Source organism: Nannospalax galili, unplaced genomic scaffold (assembly GCF_000622305.1).
Source record: "Nannospalax galili isolate Female #2095 unplaced genomic scaffold, S.galili_v1.0 scaffold114, whole genome shotgun sequence".
NCBI classification, from domain to species: Eukaryota; Metazoa; Chordata; class Mammalia; order Rodentia; family Spalacidae; genus Nannospalax; species Nannospalax galili.
In genome coordinates this window covers 4,267,278-4,288,148 of record NW_008336930.1, presented here as the reverse complement: position 1 = coordinate 4,288,148, position 20,871 = coordinate 4,267,278, and the positions used below count along the sequence as shown (strand labels likewise).

Here is a 20,871-nt window from a genome sequence, read left to right as displayed (position 1 = left end):
AGAATAGACAACTTCCAGGACCTTATTAATATTGACACAATAGAATTCTATAGTCAGTCATCATGCATTGTCTGAAAGGTAGGAAATCCAAGAGGAGAGAGAAATTAATTTTATACTTGTCAGTTAACTATTAAGTCTCTTAATATGTATTCTTTCAGCTCTGCTATTCTCTCTGTTAATTGTGTCTTAAATGCAATTCTACTAAGATGAAGAAGAGATAAATCTGTGCCAAGGGCTTTTTACCACTAAATATCACTCAATACAATACCTGAAACTAAGTGGGTCCCATAAAAACTGACCCCATTCTAGGACAAAGCTACCACCAAATGATGTCAGAGTTTTCATCCAAAGCCCCTGGCCTCAAACAGTTACTGTATGTGATAAAGGCAAGCCATATTTATTCAGCACTACAGGGAAAGCCATTGATTTCTGAGGAACATGGTAGATAATATCAAATATGGAAACTACACATAACAGGAAAATAGCATGTCCCTTCTAACTTGCCCCTAAGAAAACCAATGATTAACTTGATGTGGCAAATAGGATGGGGGGAAAAGTCCCCAGAAGTTTTTGAGAAAACTGTTGAAAAACAAAAATGTACAACAAGCCTTTGGCTTTCTCAGGTGCTTCATCATGTGAAGGCTTAAGACTGGGACTCTCAACAAGCAAACAGAAACTCAAAATGCAGTAATGAGAGCTGTACTGCAAGATGGCTGATGCCATCCTAAATTACACCAGCACTCAAAAGAAATGACACAGTCCAGGCAATGGGGCAGGTTTTGGTAAATTTACATAGCCCACCATTTAGAATGTGATTCAAACAAAACAAAAGCAAGTAAGGAAAATTGTCCTGTGTTCTTTTTGCCTTTTATAAATCCCCAGATTGCTCTAAAAATTATCCTAAAAGGTTTCACAACGAAATCAATATTAGAGTGTATCCCTCCTCTCAAAATGTCACCTCCTCAGTGGACCACTGTCTTCATGGACTTTTTCTTTTTTTGTCTCGTGACTTTTCCGATGAATAGTCACCAACTTTCACTCACCCTTTCGGCTAGCAGGCATCACACCCATCTGTTCATGGCTGACAGCGAATCAGAGAAGGCAGTGCGGCCCTCACCATCGCTCAGAAGCTGGGATTGTCAGCAGAAGCTCCTGGAACTCTACAACACAAAAATATTTTTTACACATAACTAAGATGTAACTTGTAAAACCACTACTTCCTTGAACTCAAAAACAGCAAGAGGGCATCAACTAGAGGTGGGGAAACACCGTTCCAAAGAGGGTATGTCAGTATATCAAGTGTGAGGCTGCAGAAGGAACCGGAAGTAGTTTTTCAAAGACACACTTATCAATAACTCCCCAGCATACATGAAAAGGCCTTTACTTACTTACACTTTCTATCAATCCTTTAAAATATTGTTTACTATTTTTATTTTATGTGTATGAGTATTATGCCTGCATGAAGGTAAGTACATCTGTGTCGTGTAATGCCCACGGAGAACAGAAGAGGCTGTTGTATCCCCTAGAACTGGAGTTATGGACAGCTGTTAGCTGCCATGGGGGCACTGGGATTCAAACCCAGATCTTCTGCAAGAACAATCAGCATTCTCAACTGCTGAGCCATCTCCCCATCACCTATCAAATCCTTTAAATAGTTTCAAATCTATCATGTCCTATTAGAAAGGGCTCAGGTAATATTAATCCATGTTAACTCAAATCTTACACACATAAACACACCACTTCTCTTTAAATATTGGTCTTTACCAGAAGATGAAAAACATAAAGGTTAAAAATGTTAAAAATTAATGATTTTAAGTCATTTGAAATAATAATCACAAAGAAGAAAACTAGTGAAAGAAGGAACACCATGATTTTGTCCAAAATAATTCTACTTCATTCTTAAGATGGTTTTGAGTTCTGCAAGAACCATACTTAAATATTTCCACTGAGAAAGAAGACACTGGTAAACAGACGGGGCACAGAGCTGAGGAGCTTCAATTCTGACCTCAGTGCTGTCACTCAACAGGAGAGCCATTTAGCATCTTAGGAATCTAGTCCCATCATTTGCACAGTCCAGACATAACCAAATTCTCACCTAGTCCCTCTATTGTTCTGTCTTTTATTCATAAAGCAAACATTCTAAATAACATGAACTATTACCTTTTCCCTTAAGCTGCATGGTTAAACAGGTTATGCTATGAATCACTCTTATGCCCAACTGTCATCAACGCTAAAGATGGGTATGGGCAGAGTTTTTCAAATGTTCAGGACTTTAACTCTGGCATGAGCACCCAGTGCTGGTGAGCTGGCAGTCAGTGGCAGACCACATCCCCTGGGTGTCCACGGAAGGTTTCCAGTCCTCCCCAGAGCACAAAGCCAACTACTGCGGAGAAATCTGTCCCAATGCATTCCAAATCTCCTCAAACCATGGAAGTATCCATGGAGAGCTGTTCAAAATGCGTCCCAATATGCCAATTCAGTAGGTCTGAGATGGGCCTGAGACTTCGCATTTCTAGCAAACTACCAGCAGATGCTATGATGACAATCATGGATCACAGCAAAACCAAATGGCAAGTCCCATTCTCTAGCCACAACAAACATCACAGAGACCCATGAAAGCATCTCTCAGACTTTAGAGAGTTGCAGAATCTGTCATATAGGGAAAAGTAATGGGCTGGGATGTTTCCCATTCTCTGGGTAACATCCAAATATAGTCTAGAGGCTATATAGTCTGTTCACTCTCTATTTCCCTGGTAGGACCTCAAGCCACACACCCCTAATCCCTCTCTACAAACAATGCAGATCCAGGGGGCTTCCTCCCTCTGGAAGTGAGCCACAGACAGGTCTGGTGTCCTTGTTAGTCTAGCACTCTGGGACCCCACTGGTCTACTCCTTACACATCACTCCTTCACTCCTTCTCATCACTGGATATTAGGGGCATAAGCCATTGGAAAGCTTGTCCTGCACACCTACTTAAATTTACCCCCTTTCTCTTGATAGTATCATCCTATTCACTCTCTCAAGAGTTCTTGGCATAATCTCTAAACTTCTTCCTCATTTTTTCACCGGTCTTCCTCATGAGACTATCATGATAAAGGAACTCTGTTTTGTTCATCACTCCAAAACACAAGGAAAAGCCCTGCCTCATAGCAGGCATTCAATGCAAATCTTGAGTCAACAAATGACTTAAAAATTAAATTAACATCCCTTAAAATACAATTGCCATTTATTGAAAACTAGGTACAAGATACAGTCTGAAGGATTTTATAATACTTATTTCATTTTATAAAATTCACGTTACACAGTACCTAAGACAGAATACTGAGGCACAGAGGATCCCCCGAGTAACTCAGTTCTGTAAAGCTTACTCTTGCCTAAGAAGTCCACTTTCCTAGCCACCATATAAATGCAAATTTTCTGATCATATGTTAGACAGCCTTCTGACACAGGTTTCAGACACAGTCTGGCTTAGGTGAGGCTTGGCTGGGAGACCTAACAGAAGACAGGTCACCTTTCTGCAGAGAAGCCCCAGAAGCCTCTTTTCTTATACAGGAAGAGTGAGGGCATCCTACCATCACCAGGCACATGGGAACACACCCATGCCCATGGCTACAAAAAGGGGCACTAAGCCAGATTTCTATTCAGTGAAATTCCAGAAATTTCAAAGATGGTACCTAATATCCTAATAGTTTATATATATTTTTAAATGTCTACAACCCTTGAAACAATGATTGAAGTTACTCTCCATCTCTGTGATTCTAGAACATTTTGGAAGCCCAGAGCACTGGCACAAGTGAACACAGGAGGCTGCGGGAGGAAGCAGCAATAACCACCAAGGGCTCTGGGCAGTTGATTTCTTTCTAGAGGAACTGTCTTCAGCAAGGTTTGGGAGGAATTAGAAACTTGGGTGGAAGAAACATTCCACTAAGTCTGAATAGCTACTGAGAGGCCTAGGGCTGAGCAGTAAGTGAAGGCCAGCAAGAAGAGCCAGAGGAAGAGGGCAGGGGAGATGCCTTGGAGGAGTCTCAATTTTCTGAGGTACTGGAGCAGGTTTCCAGTCAAGCCACACACTGTCAAGCCACAGCCTGAGACCCTAATCAGCAGCTCTGTTGTGCCTGACTTAAAATACAGACGAGTAACTGGGACAACCCAAAAATAAAGGACCAAACACCACTGTGGTTTGTGGACTGGTTCTGTTTTGTTTTTGTGTGTCCTGTTGAGCATCTTGCAGACAGAGGAATTGTCTCCACACAGCTCTGTAACCAAGTAAAACACTTAAGTGTTTTGAGCTCCAGATGAAAAATACAGCCACTGAAATCAAGACAGTTATAAATAAATTATCCAGAACACAGCCCAGAGGCAAAAGCTGTCTACCTAGAATTGTATACCCAGAAAAACTATCTTTCAGAATGGAAGGTGAAAGGAGAGCTTTTGAGATAAAAAGGAGTTTATCACCTCCTTCGAAGGTGTCTGAAAGTCTAATCACAGGCCAAAGGAAATGATTCAGAGGATTTCAAAAAGTGGGGGAGAGCCAAAACGACCAGCAAAGCCTTAAAAAAATTTAAATACACACACACACACACACACACACACACACACACACATCTTATAACCCTAGATCTACTTCCTATTCCTAACTCATTTGTTCTTTATTCAGACTATAGTTACAGTTATATCAAGGCCAGGGCTACACATTCAAACTCAGCCACTACTTCAGATGGAGATTCTCACCTTCCACAGACTTTCGCCTTCAGGTTCCAGAGATCTGAGTGTCTACTAGACACCTAGCTGTACCAGACACTACAGCCCACTGCACTGCCCTCTGAGTACTGAACATCAAGGCACTGGGGGCTCAGTGTTGGGAAGTTCTGGCTGCAAACTCCAGAGTCTTTGTTCTCTTCCACTCCCTGACAGCCCCACAGAGGCCTTGGCCCAGGAGGTCAGCTGTAACCCTGCCTCCAACCTGCTAATCAAGAGCTGCAATAAATTAAAAGTCCATTAAAATATTTTAGAGAAAAGCCTCGAAGTGCTGAAACATTAACTGTACCACATTCAATCTGTTTTCCTAGAGATTTGAAAAGCCAGATTACCATCCTGGGGGTCATTAGAAAGAATGAAGCTTTCTCCCTTCTCCATTTACATATTTAAAAATGCATACATCCTGGCAGTGGTCACTAACTCCTTTCCAAGATTTTACAAGTCCTGTGGCTACTTCCAAATGCTACTGTCTAGCCACACAGGAAAAAAAAAAAAAAAAAAAAAAAAAAAAAATGGCTAGAATGCCACAGGGGCCTGCCTTGTTTTTTTGTGAAAGCAAAAGAACCAAAGCCCAGGGCCTGTGGTTACAAAACAACTCTGGGAAAAACAGGTAGAGCCAGCAACAAAACAACAGTGCTGTTTTCTTGTTTTGTTCTCCCCTGTTTATTTTTCCCTGAAGCAATCTCTGCTTGGTACAAAAGTCTGCAGGGAGCTGGGAAGAGCAGCTGTGGTTCCCTGGAGGCCAGGACCTAGCAATCAAGTTGTTTACCAAACACTGCCAGGCACCAGGAAAACAACAACAGCACAGGCAGAGTTTGCATCTGTTTTTCAAAAACAACCTCTCAAAGCCTGGATTGCCCTGGAACCGCCCTGCATGGTTTAAGCTGAGAGAAGTTGGAAATTAAAGGCCGCAACTACTCTGGGTACTTGCCCCATGCCCCTACCCCCGCCCCCAATGTCTACATGTAATCAGGATTCCATTTCTAATGAAGACCCTCTATCCTAAAGAGGATGGACTATGGGCCTGCAGAACTGCAAGCTGTGAATTCTTGCATGAGGCATTTCTAAGCATGCTACTGTTAAGAGTATCAATAAACCCCATAAACTGAACTGATTCAGACTATAAAAGATGTCTAGTCTATCTGTCGGAGGACCCACTTTTCCAGTCTCACTGGTCAATTACCTCATGATAGAACCACTCCCAGGAAGGCAGGTCACCTTAAGTTATGCTAAATAGATAGGGGAGGAATACCTGGTGTATTAATAAGGTAGTGAGTATTTCCTGCCTGGAACTAGCTCAGGACACCCCACCCCCACACCCACAGAACTACAGACCAGCCACAGCCATGCAGGTCTCCGTAAGTCTGTCCACTTTGCAGAACTCTTCAGGAAGGTGTAATTTCTCCTTTTCTTCTTCATGCCTTTCTTACTAAACATGCTTTCTCTAAGGCTTTGGGCTGCCCCTAGCATCTTGTAGTTCTTTACTTTTTCTCTAAAGCTTCCTTCTCCCAGCCATGTGGCTGCGAGTCAGCCATGTGTCTGACCTCCATGCAGGCTCTAAACCTGCATGGCTCTATAGCTTTCTTTCCTTCTTCCCACTATTCACCTCCTCAAGGCAGCTGTCAAGATTACCAGCTCGCCTGCCCTGAGGATTTTTCTTTAAGATTCCAATAAAATTGTAAAAGCTTCCGTTTGGGTCCATTCTCAAATTCTTTTATGAATGAGACTAAGAACCCTCTAGGCAACCCTCTTTCTCCCTGGTTCACTACCAGGGGTAGCTCGGTTCCTAAGCCTCCAGCAGTAGTGTTCCAACTAGATCAAGCGAGAGAATCTCCATGGGGGTTTCTAGAACATAGATTGCTGTCCCTCTAAGCCCTAGTTTTGTTTTTTTCCTTTTATTCTTTCTTTTTTTTTTTTTGTTTTTTAAGACAGGGTCTCCCTACACTCCCAGTTGGTCTGGAACTTCCTATGTAAACCAGGCTGGCCTTGAACTCACAGAGATCCACATGCTTCTGCCTCTTGAGTGCTGGGATTAAAGGTATGCTCCAGGGCACACAGCTAAACCCTAGTTTCTTATTCAGTAGGTCTGAGACAGGGACTGGGAATTTCTCTCAGATGATGTTGGTGCTACTGGCCCAGGAACACCACTGTGAGAACCTCTGCTGTAAAGCTGGGTGTTCCCCAGCCTAGCACTACTGAAGATCAGGAAATGTGTCCTCCACCTTGACTTCTCCTGCTGGGCTCAGGTTACACACGACAGTGCGATGTGCAAAGACATTCCCAAATCAAAAATGGAAGGATGCTTTTCTCTTTGCTTCTCCAGGTGCTCTGCCCACCACCTCCCAGCCTGGCTAGGGTCCTGAGAGTTGCCTCTAGCATCCAGCTGGTTTTAGCCAATCACAGGTGTCACCTCCCAAGAACAGAGAAGACAGGATATTCATTCCTGTAGCTCTGCCTCCCTGCTAGGGATTGCAGACTGACCAGGCCTGGCACTCCATACAAATACTGTCTCCAGGTTCACTCCCTATAATCCACAGTGCTCTTATCCCTTCACTTTACAAGAGATAGAAACCATCTATTTCTTTCAGAAACTCTGACAAAAAAAAAAAAAAAAAAAAAAACCTAATTCAATGTTGGTATTAAGTATCACTTGCATTAAGAATGCAAAACTTGGAATTTTTTACAGACATAATAGAAATATGTATGCACACAAATATGCACAAATGTATATGTAATATGAATACATAATCATACAGCAAGAGGTGGCTTCTGCAACAGCTAAATCAGATTGGTCAGAAGGTCTGGAGCCCCAGGCCCAAGAGCATCTCTCTCCTAAGGTCCAGACAGACTTCCTTTCAGATCCCACATGCCACAGGAGGAGCAGGCTCACTGCGTCCAATCCGTTATACAACCCAAGAAGTGCGCTGTGAGAGCTTCAATCCTGTTCTAATTTACTAACTTCGTTTCCTTTGTTGCAAATGGCACCAAAATAGAAAGGGAACAGAGGTGGGTGGAGCAGGCTCCATCACCAGCTCCTGTGAATAACTTTCTGACAACGCTGAACCCAGTTCAAAAACCGTTTCGGCTGAAGAAGAAAAAAAGAGAAGGTGTGCTGTCAGCTCATAAATAAAATGCCAATCTTCCTCAATTAAGACTTGGAGAAGAACAAATAATATTGCTCTTTTTAAAATAATAACAATTTGAGTGTACTCTAAACAAGCAACAGAGACAGTCATGGTTATTCAATGGGTCACTGCAATGCCTTGGCTTAACACTCACTTCTGTTCAATTAAGTTCCTCAGAACTAATCACTATTCCCCTTACTAAATCTTCTCTAGGAAGATTTCTTTCAACTCACCAGAGGACATATTGGTATGTGTGCTCAAAAAAACAAGTTTTTAAGTAAGCCCACTAGATTAATTAGAACACATGAGGAAATATGGTTCTATGTAATTACTTTTCTAGATCACCCAGGCTCAACCTGGCTGGTTTGTTTATGTACTTCTTCTCCACATACATACACACACAAGTATTCAGGACACTCCCTTTGAAATGTTGGTGGGGGGAAGTTCTTCCTGGGGCCTCCAAGGGGACCCTGCCTCCACCTAGGCTGAGCCCTGCTTAGAAGTTACAGACCCACTCCTTCTTAATTACACCCCTCTTCAGGAATGAGGCCTAGCACTATTCCCCCCTCCCACCTCCCAGATCTCTACTTTGGCTCCAATGCTTACATGTCCCACCCATCCCAGGGCCAACAATCCAGTGGAGTTTTTCCTTCTATATACACCTGTTTTTCTAAAGTCACTTGTCCCTCATCAGGCAAACAAAGAAGAAAGTTAGCCTGGAGGATGTCTCTACTGAAGCAAACAGGCTGCTTTGCCAGCACCAACCCACAAGAACACATCATCATTCTTCTACACTGTAGATACCTGGATCTTTTGAGATCCTTATCACCATGAACACATGCAAAGGAACCACTGCCCAAGCTCAGTCACATAGCATATCTCTCCCAATATCAAGGGTATCCTATTACTGGGTTCATAGTTTCCGTCTACATACATTCCTTCAGGATGGCCACCAGAAGATGGTCCTTCTGACAGCCAAGCTGCCAAGACTTAACTAGGTCTGGGACAGATAAGGTGCTCAGGATATATGTATGTGAGATCTTGAATGAGTAACTACAAATTTCCTTATTCTGTCTCTCTTAGGCTTGGAAACTTCTGATACATTTGAGAAGCAGTATAATGCAGTACCCAAGAGTGTGGGCTGCAGATCTGACTAGGCTCTATCCCAGCTGATCCACTCAGCGGCTGTAACCCTGAGCAAGTTCCTCTGCACTTGAAAACTGGAATCATGTATACCGCCACACAGACAGACTTGCTTAGTTGCTACGATCTGGAAAAGAAATGACCCTATACACTCATGTGTATAGGCTTGGCTCCCTTGAAGGGTTTTTTTTGGGGGGGGAAGTAAGTGAATCCTGAGGGTTCTGACTTAACATATTAATCTCTTGATGGATGCATCATATGATGGTCTTTCTGGGAGTTGGTAAAAAGTAGGAGGCAGGGCTTACTTATGGGAAGTAGGTCACTGGGAGCAGGCCCTAGAAAGGTGGATCTTCTCCTCTGTCTCTCCTACTCTGCCTCTGCTTCCTGACTGCCAGGAGGTGAGCTGTTTGTTTGACCATATGCTCTCTGTCATGACACAATGCATCGGGCTGAAACCTCAGAAACCATGAGCTGAAATCAACCTTTCCTCTTTTAACCTAGTTCTTAGGTGTCTGTAACAGTGATAAACAGTCTGTTCAATCCATTAATGAAAATCTTTTCTATTCCCACTACATCTGAGGACATGGTCAAAGAGTGAATCACACCATCCTACAGACTGGCTCTACCTCTAAGATCCCAAGTCCTGAAATCCTTCCTTGATTAGCAGCCTCCCATGGAGGCACTTCCTCCTGGGTCACTTCTCCCCAACTTGCTCCTCAAGTAACATTGGCTAAGACTCCCTCTGTGGTACCCAGAACCCTAAAAAGCCCTGTACAGTTCAGGAAGTTCTTGTCCTTTCTCTAACTTCCTGTATGAACTATTCAATTACCTCATGAGGCTTGCAGGAGACAGGTGAGAATGATTCATAGTTTATACCCTACTGACACAACAGTGCTGGGGACACAGAGGGCTCTACTACAGGAGTCAGGAAGAGTCCCCAGAAACCTCCATGACAGTCAAACTATGACAAATGGCTATTTAAGAATCATGGAACCCCAGGCTATCTTCCACTCCTGATCCAATTCAACAACATAAGAGATGAACCTCCCTGTTTCCACTGGCCAGCTGGGTTTAGCTAGGCCAGCAGGGCTCGAAGGCTTGTTGCCTGTCAGGAGAGGAGGTGGTACCCCTGTCCCTAAGGGCCAGGGGAACTTCTACAGCTCCCTGAAAAGACAGGCAAGTGAACAGAGAGCTGGCTGCCATCTGGGTTCTTTATAAGGTTTCTGTGGTAAACATGTTTACTTTCTTCTGATTGGCCAGGCTTATCATGATAAAGCATTTTGTTTTGTCTCTTCTTCTATAAACATGTCGATTAGAAGGGAGAGCATTTTTGATAGCTAGCACACTTGTTTTTCACACTTCTAAATTCAAAACATATTTTCCAGAGCCTGGTGATAAACAACTCAAGGTGGTAAACAAATTATCTTATTTCATCTTCACACAAGGGAGGTGAACATATATTTTTATTCAAAAGACTGAACTAGGCTCTCTGTTGGATGAGAATAAGAACCATGTTGATGGTGTTGATAAAAATGATTATGCTACTGAAAAGTAAAAATTAAAATGCTGAGTCCTGCAAAAAGTGAGGAGCATCAAATCTGTCACAATTTCTCCAGAGGGAACATTGAACATGAAGAACATGTAGTCAGCCAGGACAATATTGGAGGTGGTCATGTTAATTCATGACAACTGGAGTTTCCACGAAAAGGTTACATAACCAGCCTAACAGCTGATATGGGAAGAAAAATAAAGCCACATTGCAAAGAATGAGAAACCAACTAAGACATAGTATCAACTACAATTCTTTTGAGAACAGTTTTGTGTAATGATTTCTGTTTCACAATTACTACAAGAGTGGAAGCTTTAAATACAAAACCACAATCCTTCCATTATTGGGAAAGATAAGAGTCAAGAGAAGGCATAAAAATGGAACTATCAGCTGGGCGTGGTGGTGCACGCCTTTAATCCCAGCAGAGTCAGGCAGATCTCTGTGAAGTCAAGGCCAGCCTGGTCTACAAAGTGAGCTCCAGGACAGCTGGGGCTACAGGGAGACCCTGTCTCGAAAAGACCAAAAAAAAAAAAAGGAACTATCTGGAGGACAGGAAATTGGGGGAAAGGATGGTGGGATGGGATGGAGAGGGGAAGGGGCGCTGAATATGATCAAAATACATTGCTTGAAATTCTGGAATAAAATTTAAAAATATCTGAAGAAATCCACAATCCTTGAAGTAGGATTTAAAATCACTGGTTTCATGGAATCACCAGAACACCCTGTGGAGTCCACTGTAAAGTTCCCTTGTGCCTGGACCAAGATTCCTCTAGAGTGTTCTTTGTGCTCTAGCATTCCAGCCAGAAACAAAAGATACCTTACTACCAGGCTTCGAGGCTAATTACAAATTACTTAAAGGATCGAATATATAGGCCAAGATTCTTTGCTAAAAGGAGTAATACTCCAAACCCCCTAAATATTTTCTAAGCTCATGTCCAAGTTAAATTTTTTAAAATGGCTAGGTAGATGATTCAGTGGGTAAAGTTCAATGCGCAGGACCCTTGTGAAAATGATGAGGACAGTAGCATATGCCTATAATCCCTGGGTGGTAGAGAGAGGAGAGTCTCTGAGGCTTGCTAGCTGAACTGGTGAGTTACAGGTTCAGCAAGAGACCATACCTCAAAAAATAAGGTGGAAGGGCTGGAGAAATGGCTCAGGAGTTAAGAGCAGTGGCTTCTCTTGCAGAGGACCTGAATTCAATTCCCAGCACCTACATGGTGGCTAACAACTGTTATCTGTTATCTCCAGTTCCAGGGGATCCAACACCCTCTTCTGACTTCTTTGGGCATTGCACGACAGGGGCGCACTGCCATACATGCAGGCAATACACATAAAAATAAATATTCATGTAAATAAATAAATAAATAAATAAATAAATAAACAAACAAACAAACAAATAGATAAATCAGTGGAGAGTGACTGGGAAAGACATAGGCATGCATGCATACATACATAAAAACTAACAAAGTTGTCATATCATCGTATGACCCTCAGTTACTAAGCATTATTTCAGCAAGTGTAGCCTTGGAAGGAAGGGATGGCAGTGGAAGGTACAGACACCATTACAGATAAAAATGTACATGGCCCACAGGCACAAGAGAACAAGCATACAAGCTATATTTGTTTTCTGGAATTTTAATATGCTCTGAGGATATGCTGGACGAGGGGAGCCAAGAGTCAGTCATCCTTCCTGGCACACAAGTCATCTTTATCAAGAAAGAAGACCAAAATAAATAGCTTCTCACTGACTTTTAAAGTAGGAGGAAAACAGGTTTCTGTGGTGATGAGTATATATTACATGACAAATTAGTGGGGAAATCCAGTTTGCCCCGGCTTTGCCAACAATGATTTTAGACCTTTTTTAAAATCTTTTAAAATATTATCTATTATCTATTATTCATTCATTCATTCTTCATTATTTACTTATTTATTTATTTATTTAGTGTATGAGTGTTTTTCCTGTATGTGTATAAGTACACCCATGTCCCATGTTGTGCAATGCCTGCAAAGCCAGAAGAAGGCGTTGATCTCCTGAAACTGGAGTTAACTGATGGTATTGATGGTTGTTAGCTGTCATTTGAGTGCTGGGAATTAAATCTAGGTCCTCTGCAAGAGCAATCAGTGCTCTTAACCACTGAGCCATCACTCAAGCCCAGATGTGAGACCTTTTTCATGCCAATGAACTTCTCATAGCCTAGGTTTCCTTTAGATAAAATGACAATACTGAATCCCTGAACAATAAATACCATGTCACATTCCATGCCTCAAATGAAAAGCATCACTTGTGAGAATTCTAGGCCACATCAGTGGATGGATACCATCCTTGAAGTGGTCTGGAATGGTCTTCAGTAGAATCTGAGTTTCCACAACTTAAAAGGAACAGAAATGAAATTTCAAACTGGAGTTGACACTGGCCAGGAATGTGTCATCAGGAATGCATCAGTCCTTAGTGTCTGAGCAGACAGGTGACTCAACTGGGAAAGACATCCTCAGCCAGACAATCTCTGACCCTTTGCCTTGAAGTCAATTTTCCTCAGTCTTTAAAACCAATAAAGTACATGAGTAATGAAATGACTGAGGAAGAACTTCCAGAAAATTCTACAAATTAAAAAAACAAAAAAGATAACAGTAAGTAGATAAGAAGAAAACAACTAGCACAGAGTTATGTGAGATCTAAGGGCAACATGTGTTGTTCAGACAGGAAGAATACGCATCCCAGAGCAGGGAATTTGTGATTTGGCAGCATTTTTGGAGACCGGAAGAACTGATAAGCAGATGAATATCAACAAAGAAAAGTGTCCAGGACTCAAAGGGATGAAAACTTATTATCAACAGAAAAAGAAGGACTACCCTGGTCTTTACCCAGGTGTTTAACAGGGTAGGTAGGCTTCAGCTAGGAAGCCTTTACCACAGTGCATCCTGGGTATCATCCTACCTGCACTCAGAATTGTCACCCTGCTTCTTACTATGCTTACAACAGTAGCAGAAGTTGATGTCATTATCATGCAGAAGGGAAAATACAGACTGGAGAATTAGTCAAGTGACAGAGCCATAAGACCCAAGTCTCCTCCATTAATTGTGAGTGCTATGGAGGGTCAACCTTCCTCAGCTCAGCAGGAAATAGTAGGAAGCCTGGAAAGTCTCCCACAATAAAGCTGAATGGGAATTCAAGGCTATAACTCTACTCTGAGCTCCACATTGCCTCCCATAGTCTAACATCTCTTGGCTTCCAGCTTAGAGTCAGACAAATCCTGGGAAGCAAGAAAGTAAGGAGCCAAGTCACTCCTCTTTAGCTATTTGCAACATGATGGGACACCTCCACAGACTGGGCACAAGGAGAGGGGTGCATGCCTTAGCCAGGCACCCACTCAATCCTCTCATCAGGCTGTGCTGGTTGATGTTTTCCACCCCTCTCATGCTCCTTGCAATTCTCCCCTTTCCTTCTGACTCACAATGGTGGGCACTGACCTCTCCTCTTCTCCTTCACCTTCTCCATGGAGTCACCTGTCTACTGAATGAGATCATCAGGCAACAGGGATGGCTTCCTGCTTGAGCATTCACCTAACATGTAGTTGGCCCTGGGTGCCACCCATCAGCACCAACCAAAAAGAGTCAAGGATGAGATTACACCGTCTACCTGGAAGTCTTTTAAATGGAGTCAAACTTTTCAGGGGCATGTACCTGCAAACACGGGGCGGGGGGGGTGGTGTGAGGAAAGGGGAGGTACAGGAGGAAAGGGGCAGGGAAAGGAACAGGAATAAAGGAACACCCGGGGGCTAAAACAGAATGGCTCAGCAGTTAAGAGCTTTGCTGCTCTTGCAGAGGACCCGGGTTCAGTTCCCAGAACCACATCAGGCAGCTTACAACTGTCTCTAACTCCAGTTCCAAGGAATCTGATGCCCTCTTCTGATCACCATGGGAAACTGCATGTTGCACATACATACACATAGATATAAAATAAAAAGAAAGCTTAAAAAAATAGCAAAACAATAACTTTGAGCCCAGCACCTGCAAAGGATGGGCTACACATTGAGAGTCATCTCTCTGCCTGGACCACACGATGAATTAAACATTCCTAACTCCTCCCTCTTTCTCAGATCTAAGAGTTGTTGTTAGGTCTTCACCATACAAGATTTGGGTCAGGAACCAAGAGAGCATAATTATGCTAGTTTTCTTTTGTGTCCATCAATATAAATGACAGCAAGGTTTCCTGAACAAAAATGGGCACTTTTCTAAAGGGTAATTTAGCACTGCTTCAGTGCTCAGAAAATCACTCATTCCTATTTGCCCTTCAGAACAGATGCTAATGAAATAGTGGTCAATGGGAAAAACTTATTGCAAGGTTGCAAAGAAATACATCACAACATTATCTATAAGACATAAAACCTGAGGAAAACAAATGTCCACTTAAAACTGAAGTATGATTCACAGTGAGAATGAAATGTTATTCAACTGTTAAAAAACATTGTTTAAATAAATAAGGACAAAGAAGGGCCTGTGACCCCCCAAATCATACTTACTCATCAAATATTTGTTGAATGACGTGTTGCTAAGGAACAAAAATATGTTGCAAAAATTTATTTTTTTAAAGTTATGGTTTGAGTATTAACTGTGTGGCAATGGCTACATATGAGCTCATTACATAGGCTGGGCTATCGCAAAACCCAGGAAGTGAGTTTTATTAGCCCCATTTTAAAGACAGAAAATGGTAACCACGAGAAATAACTTATCCAAAGTCATATAACTACTAAGGGGTAACTAGGATTTAAACCCAAGTCTTACTTGAAAGCCCTTGCTCTCTTCTACCAAAGTTGTCCCTCATGAAGGTATTAGTGTATTTATAGCTACATTAAGTATATTTTCCTAGGAGGAAAAAAAAATTCCAGAAAAGCACACAGAAAAACACTAGCAGTAATTCTTTTTAGAAGCTAATAGATATTTTTATTTATTTTTGCTTTGCTTTCACTTTATTTATTTTTTTTACATTTATCATAAATCACTTTAGCAATAAGGGGAAAGAGGAACAACATCTTTTTTGTTGTTTTTAAAAGCTTAAATGGGAGCTTGGGAGACAACTTAGTGGGTAAAGTGTTTGCCTTACAAGCAAAAGGACCTGATTTTGATCCCCAGAACCCACATTAAAAACCCAGGTATGGTGTACACACTTGTAATCCCAGCACTGGAGAGGTGGAGCCAGGCAGATCTCTGGGTTTACTGGCCAGACAGCTTAGCCAACCTGGCAAGCTCTATTCTGATAAGAGAGAGTCGGCCTCTCTCTCCCCGTCCCCCCACTCTCTAGCCAGCCCAGCTTACTTGGCAAGCTTCATGCCAATTAAGACAATTAAAAGATTTCTCTCTCTCTCTCTCTCTCTCTCTCTCTCTCCCTCCCTCCCTCCCCCCCCACGTGGTGGAGTGCCTGAGGAATGACAGCAGAGGGTGACCTCTGGCCTTCATATGCACATACACACACATGCACACCAATACATACAAACACGTACATACAGACATGTACAAATCCCCAACAGCAAGAGCCCTTTTTCTTCTCCTGTAACAGATGCAGCTGCAGGATGGGCTCTGGAGGAAGGCATGCTACCTGCTGGTTAGAGGTCCTGCCTAGAGTAATTGCTGGGGTGTGAAGTATCCTCGGACAAGTTCTGTGGATGCTGCTCAGTGCTCAGGGCCACAGGGCCACTCCGAGGATGAGCACATGAGTGAACAGGGTATTCATCAGGGGTCACATACAGGATTTTTATTACTAGTCACACCTTTTCCAGGCTGAACACACCTCTCAGTAGATGGGACTCAAATGTAGTCCCAAGATAATGTGTCCTAACATCTGCTAACCAACCATGATGGATCCAAGTCCAGTGCTAACTTGACCCCAGCTCTCAGGACAATCAAATCAATAATGTGGATGTACAGTAAGACACTCGGCTTCCCATTCCAACACCTATACTGGGTTGGCTTTCAATGTCCTGGATGCCACTGACCCTCTTTGCCCAAGTCTCTTTAGTCACATGATGGAGGTAACAGGGCTCCTAGCCCACAGGACCACAGCAAGAACAGAAAGATCATGCATACAAGCTCCTTGATGCTGCATCCAGCCCACACGAGTTATCAATCACTCACTATGATTATTACTTTCGTGTATGCCAAACGCAGTTCTCCCTCCACAGGCATGTTGTCAATCTCTGTAGGTTTTCTCCTCCCCTGTAATGGTTTTCTTGCCATCCTTTCCCACATGTAAACTGTGCGTTCCCATCTGGAATTGGATTTTTCAAATGGCATGTGCCCTACGGACATCCTCATTTGGTCCTGTGGGAGCAAGATGTGGCTTCCCTAACAAAATGCCACAGCCCAAGGGACTGAAATGACAAATTTTCCCATTGTTCTGGAGGCTGGAACTCCAAGATCAAGGTGTTGGCAAAGTGTGACTTCTGAGCCCTCTCCCCTTGTGTTATCCATGGCAGTCGTTCCCCTGCCTCATCCCATGGCTTTCCCTCCATGTGTCACATTCAATTAGAGCCTACTCTAAGGATCAGTTTATCTCCTTATGTATGTGTGTATATGTATGTGTAGGTAAACGTGTAGGGATGCATGCTCAGGTGTATGGGTATCCTCGTAAAGGTGGTGTCCTTTTCCTCAAGTGCTATCCTAATGAAATGTATCTGCCCTCTGTCTACTCACTGTAATATTTCAAGCAAGTCTCTCAGTGTTTGACAGTTCTTTCCTTCAGTGATGATAAAAGGCTTTTCTTTCTATTAAATACTAAATTAAGTTAAATAGTGTATGTTAAATAAGCTCCTAAGTTTGTTCATATGATTTTATTTGAGACAGGCTCCCTCACTGACATGAAATTCTCCAATTCAATTAGGATGCTGGCCAGAGAGCTCCAGGGAATTTGCCTGTCTCCATCTCCCTAGCCCTGGGATCACAAGTGCCTACTACCATACCCAAATTTTGTATATCGGTTCTAGGGGCTGATATCAAGTTGGCATGAGCTACCTCCTCAGCCCTATGATCTAATTTTAATGATTTTTTTTTTTCTTCACCACCACTTTAAAGACCCTCTCTCCAAAGACTGGAGAGATGACTCAGCACTGGGTACCCTTGCAGAGGACCTGGGTTCAGCTCCCAGCACCCCCATGATGGCTAACAACCATCCATAAACCTAAGTTCTAGGAGACCCAATGCCCTCTTCTGGCCTCCACAGGCACTGGCCACACATGATGCACTTACATACATGCAGAGAAAACACCTGTGCACATAAAATATAAAAAATTTTAAAGACCCTATCTCCAAAGAAAGCTCTACTCTGAACTACTGCAGGGTTAGAGCTTCAATGTGATGATGGAGAGAGGTTCACTCTGTAGCCCATCAAAGTTCCTCACCTCCTTCCTGGAAGTATAAGAGTGGATCCCCAACAAAGCATCAGTGTGTCCCAGGTTTTGGTCACGTGAGCCAGCCCAGATGGGGAAACACGGGTACAACAAGAAGTTAGGGCTCCCCCTAGACTTCCATGTGTAACCCACTCCTGGTAGCACAGGTGCCAACCCCAATCATCCAAGCCCAGACCTTCACAAGGTGCTGATGCCTACCAAACACAACTCATAGCAATATTGTGGACAGTCAGGTGAGCAGACCCAGCTAGCGTTCATGGTTAAGTTTGCTAAAGACAGGATGGAAGTGTTTCTTCCTGGTATGAGCTCCGAATCCAGGCTCATGGAATAAACATAAATCAAAGTGGAAAAATCAGTACATTCCCCATTAAAACCAATTTCTAATAAATGAAGTTTCTTGAACTACAACATAATTTACAAAGTGCAAATGTCTGGTATACATGTGCTAAATTTAAAGAAACAAGCATTATTAAACACCCAATTATGTAAGCTGGTGAAAGATATTTGCACTCTGTCCATCCATTATAATATTTCAACCAAGCCTCCCAATGTTTGGCAGTTCTTTCCTCCGGTGATAATAAAAGGCTTTTCTTTCCATTAAATATCTAAATTAAGTAAAATAATGTATGTTAAATAAGCGCCTAAGTCCTTCAGTATGATGCAATGTGGTCTTGAAATGCTTATCTACTGAGCACTACAACTTAAAGGCAGGCAGTTTATGTCCCCCGCAGAGTCCTGGGACCCTGCTGGCTTGGCCAGACTGTGAAAATAAGCTTCAAATGACCAAATGCAACTGCAACTTTAAAAGTAGGAACCAGAGCAGACACAACAAACCACAGCGCAGTCAGTCTCGCTTGTCATAATTCATGTGTGCGGAATTCAACTGGAAAAGCATTCACAGAGTGCTCCATTTCCTCCACTGGGGCACTCCATGTGGAATGTCAGACTTTGAGAAGATGTTGATAAGCCACTCCTGATTACAAGTCTACAAGTTGTAGCATTAATCAAAAATATATTTATTCTCACCCCAAAACGGCTTATTTTGTGCCATGCATTCTTAATACAAGGCAGTACCAGTGTTTTATAAATACCCAGATTATAAAAATAGGGACTCTAGGGCTGGGGAGATAGTTCAGTAGGTAAAGTGTTTATGCCATAAGTGTGAGAACCTGAGTTCAGATCCCTAGAAACCACATAAAAGAAGGACAGCATAATGCACGTCTCCTACGCATTGCTCCTATGTGTGCCTGTGACGAGATGCAAAGTAGAGACAGGAGACTCCCCAGAAGCTCACAGGCCAGCCAGCCTGGGTACACAGAGGCAAACAACAGGAGACCCCTGTCTCAAACATGGTAGAAGGCAAAGACTCACACTCAAGTTGTCCTCTGACCTCCACAGAGGACAGATACAGAGCACAGATACACCCACAATCACTCACATGAACTGCACACACATCACAAACACATACTAAGATTTTTTTAAAATCTACTCGGTTGCTGGTCCTCTTTTAACACTGAGGTTCCTTGGGTTCTTTTAACTTCCATTTCCACATTCTTTTTCATTTGGACAGTCTACATAATGATCATTTATAGCAATTGTTTTTAGGAAAAAAATACAAACCAATTTCATCATGGTTCACTGACTCCAAAATATAATCCCTATATATTTTAGAAAAAGAAACTTAAATGGATATATACATACAGATTTTCAAAGACATACATATATATACAAACACATAAAATGTAATAAAACAATTAGCACACCATTTTTTGGAAACCAAATAAAGTTACTTAACAAAACTAGACTTGGCTTCCTATGTTGGAGAGGGCTGTTTACAACAAAGATGATGATGATCCCTGTCATTTCCTCAACCTTTACTTTGTGCCAAAGGCGGTGTTCAGCCCTTGATGTGCAATTTCTCACCTGACTCCTCATAGTAACACTGGTGTAGGCACATAGCCTTAACAAACCAAGACTGGCTCAGAGATGGAAAGTCACCTGCTTAAGGTCACATAGTGATCAAATGGAGGAGCCAGGGCTGAAGCTGGTTCACACTGTGCTGTAATGCCTCCCAGTGGTGCATCAGAGGTAAAATGCAGAGCCTGGGGAAGACCTTGTTTTGGGGCCCACACCTGGCCCTACACAAGCAATACCACTTACATCCCATCATCTCGGGAAAAGATCCAAGAACAGAAACGGTCTGCAAGCCCCAAGCCTCCCAGGGCAAGAGAGGAAGAAACCCCAGCCTAAAATCCGGTCCCTCTATGACTATGTCCCCAAAACCATCATGAGAAAACTGAAGAGTCTAACTGGCCCTGAATGTGATGCACTCCAGTAGCACCTACTTAAGACAGCAAAGCAATGGGAGAACTCTACTCTAAGAAGACAATTCAAGTCCCTCTGTGAGATAAAGGATGAATGAAAGAATGAAGAGACAGAGAGAGGCTGAGGACATGGTTTAGTTGGTAAAGTGCATTTGATCCCTGGAACTCACGTTTTTCACATGAGCCAGGTTTGGTGGCCTATGCATGTAATCCCAGAGCTGGGGAGGAAGGGCCAGTGAATCCGAGGCTCACTGGTTGCCAGCCTAGCCTATTTAGCAAATGTCAGGCTAGTCAAGACCCTGTCTTAAAAAAGAAATAAAATGAACAGCATCTAAAGAATGACCAGTGAGGTTGACCACTCACTTCTACACACACAGACTCACACACATGAATATGGGCATGCACATACACGCACACACAAGAACAGGAAGAAGAAAAAGGCTGGATAATCCATTTTCAAATACCTCTTGAAATAGTAGTCACTGCCCGGTGAGGCAGAAAGGATACTGGCAGGGAGTAGACTAGACTAGACTCTTTTCTGCTATGCCCTGTATGCTAATTTCTAGCTTTCT

The 20,871-nt window shown here is 42.7% G+C and overlaps 1 long non-coding RNA gene across 1 annotated transcript in view; it reads right to left on the bottom strand.

Moving 5' to 3' along the window:
• Window positions 1-1,042: 1,042 nt before the first annotated feature.
• LOC115070097 overlaps window positions 1,043-20,871 on the bottom strand; it is a 99,883-nt gene continuing 80,054 nt past the window's right edge. The window contains exon 3 of the long non-coding RNA XR_003849297.1: window positions 1,043-1,160. This is a non-coding gene — a long non-coding RNA (uncharacterized LOC115070097). The remainder of the gene's footprint in view (window positions 1,161-20,871) is intronic.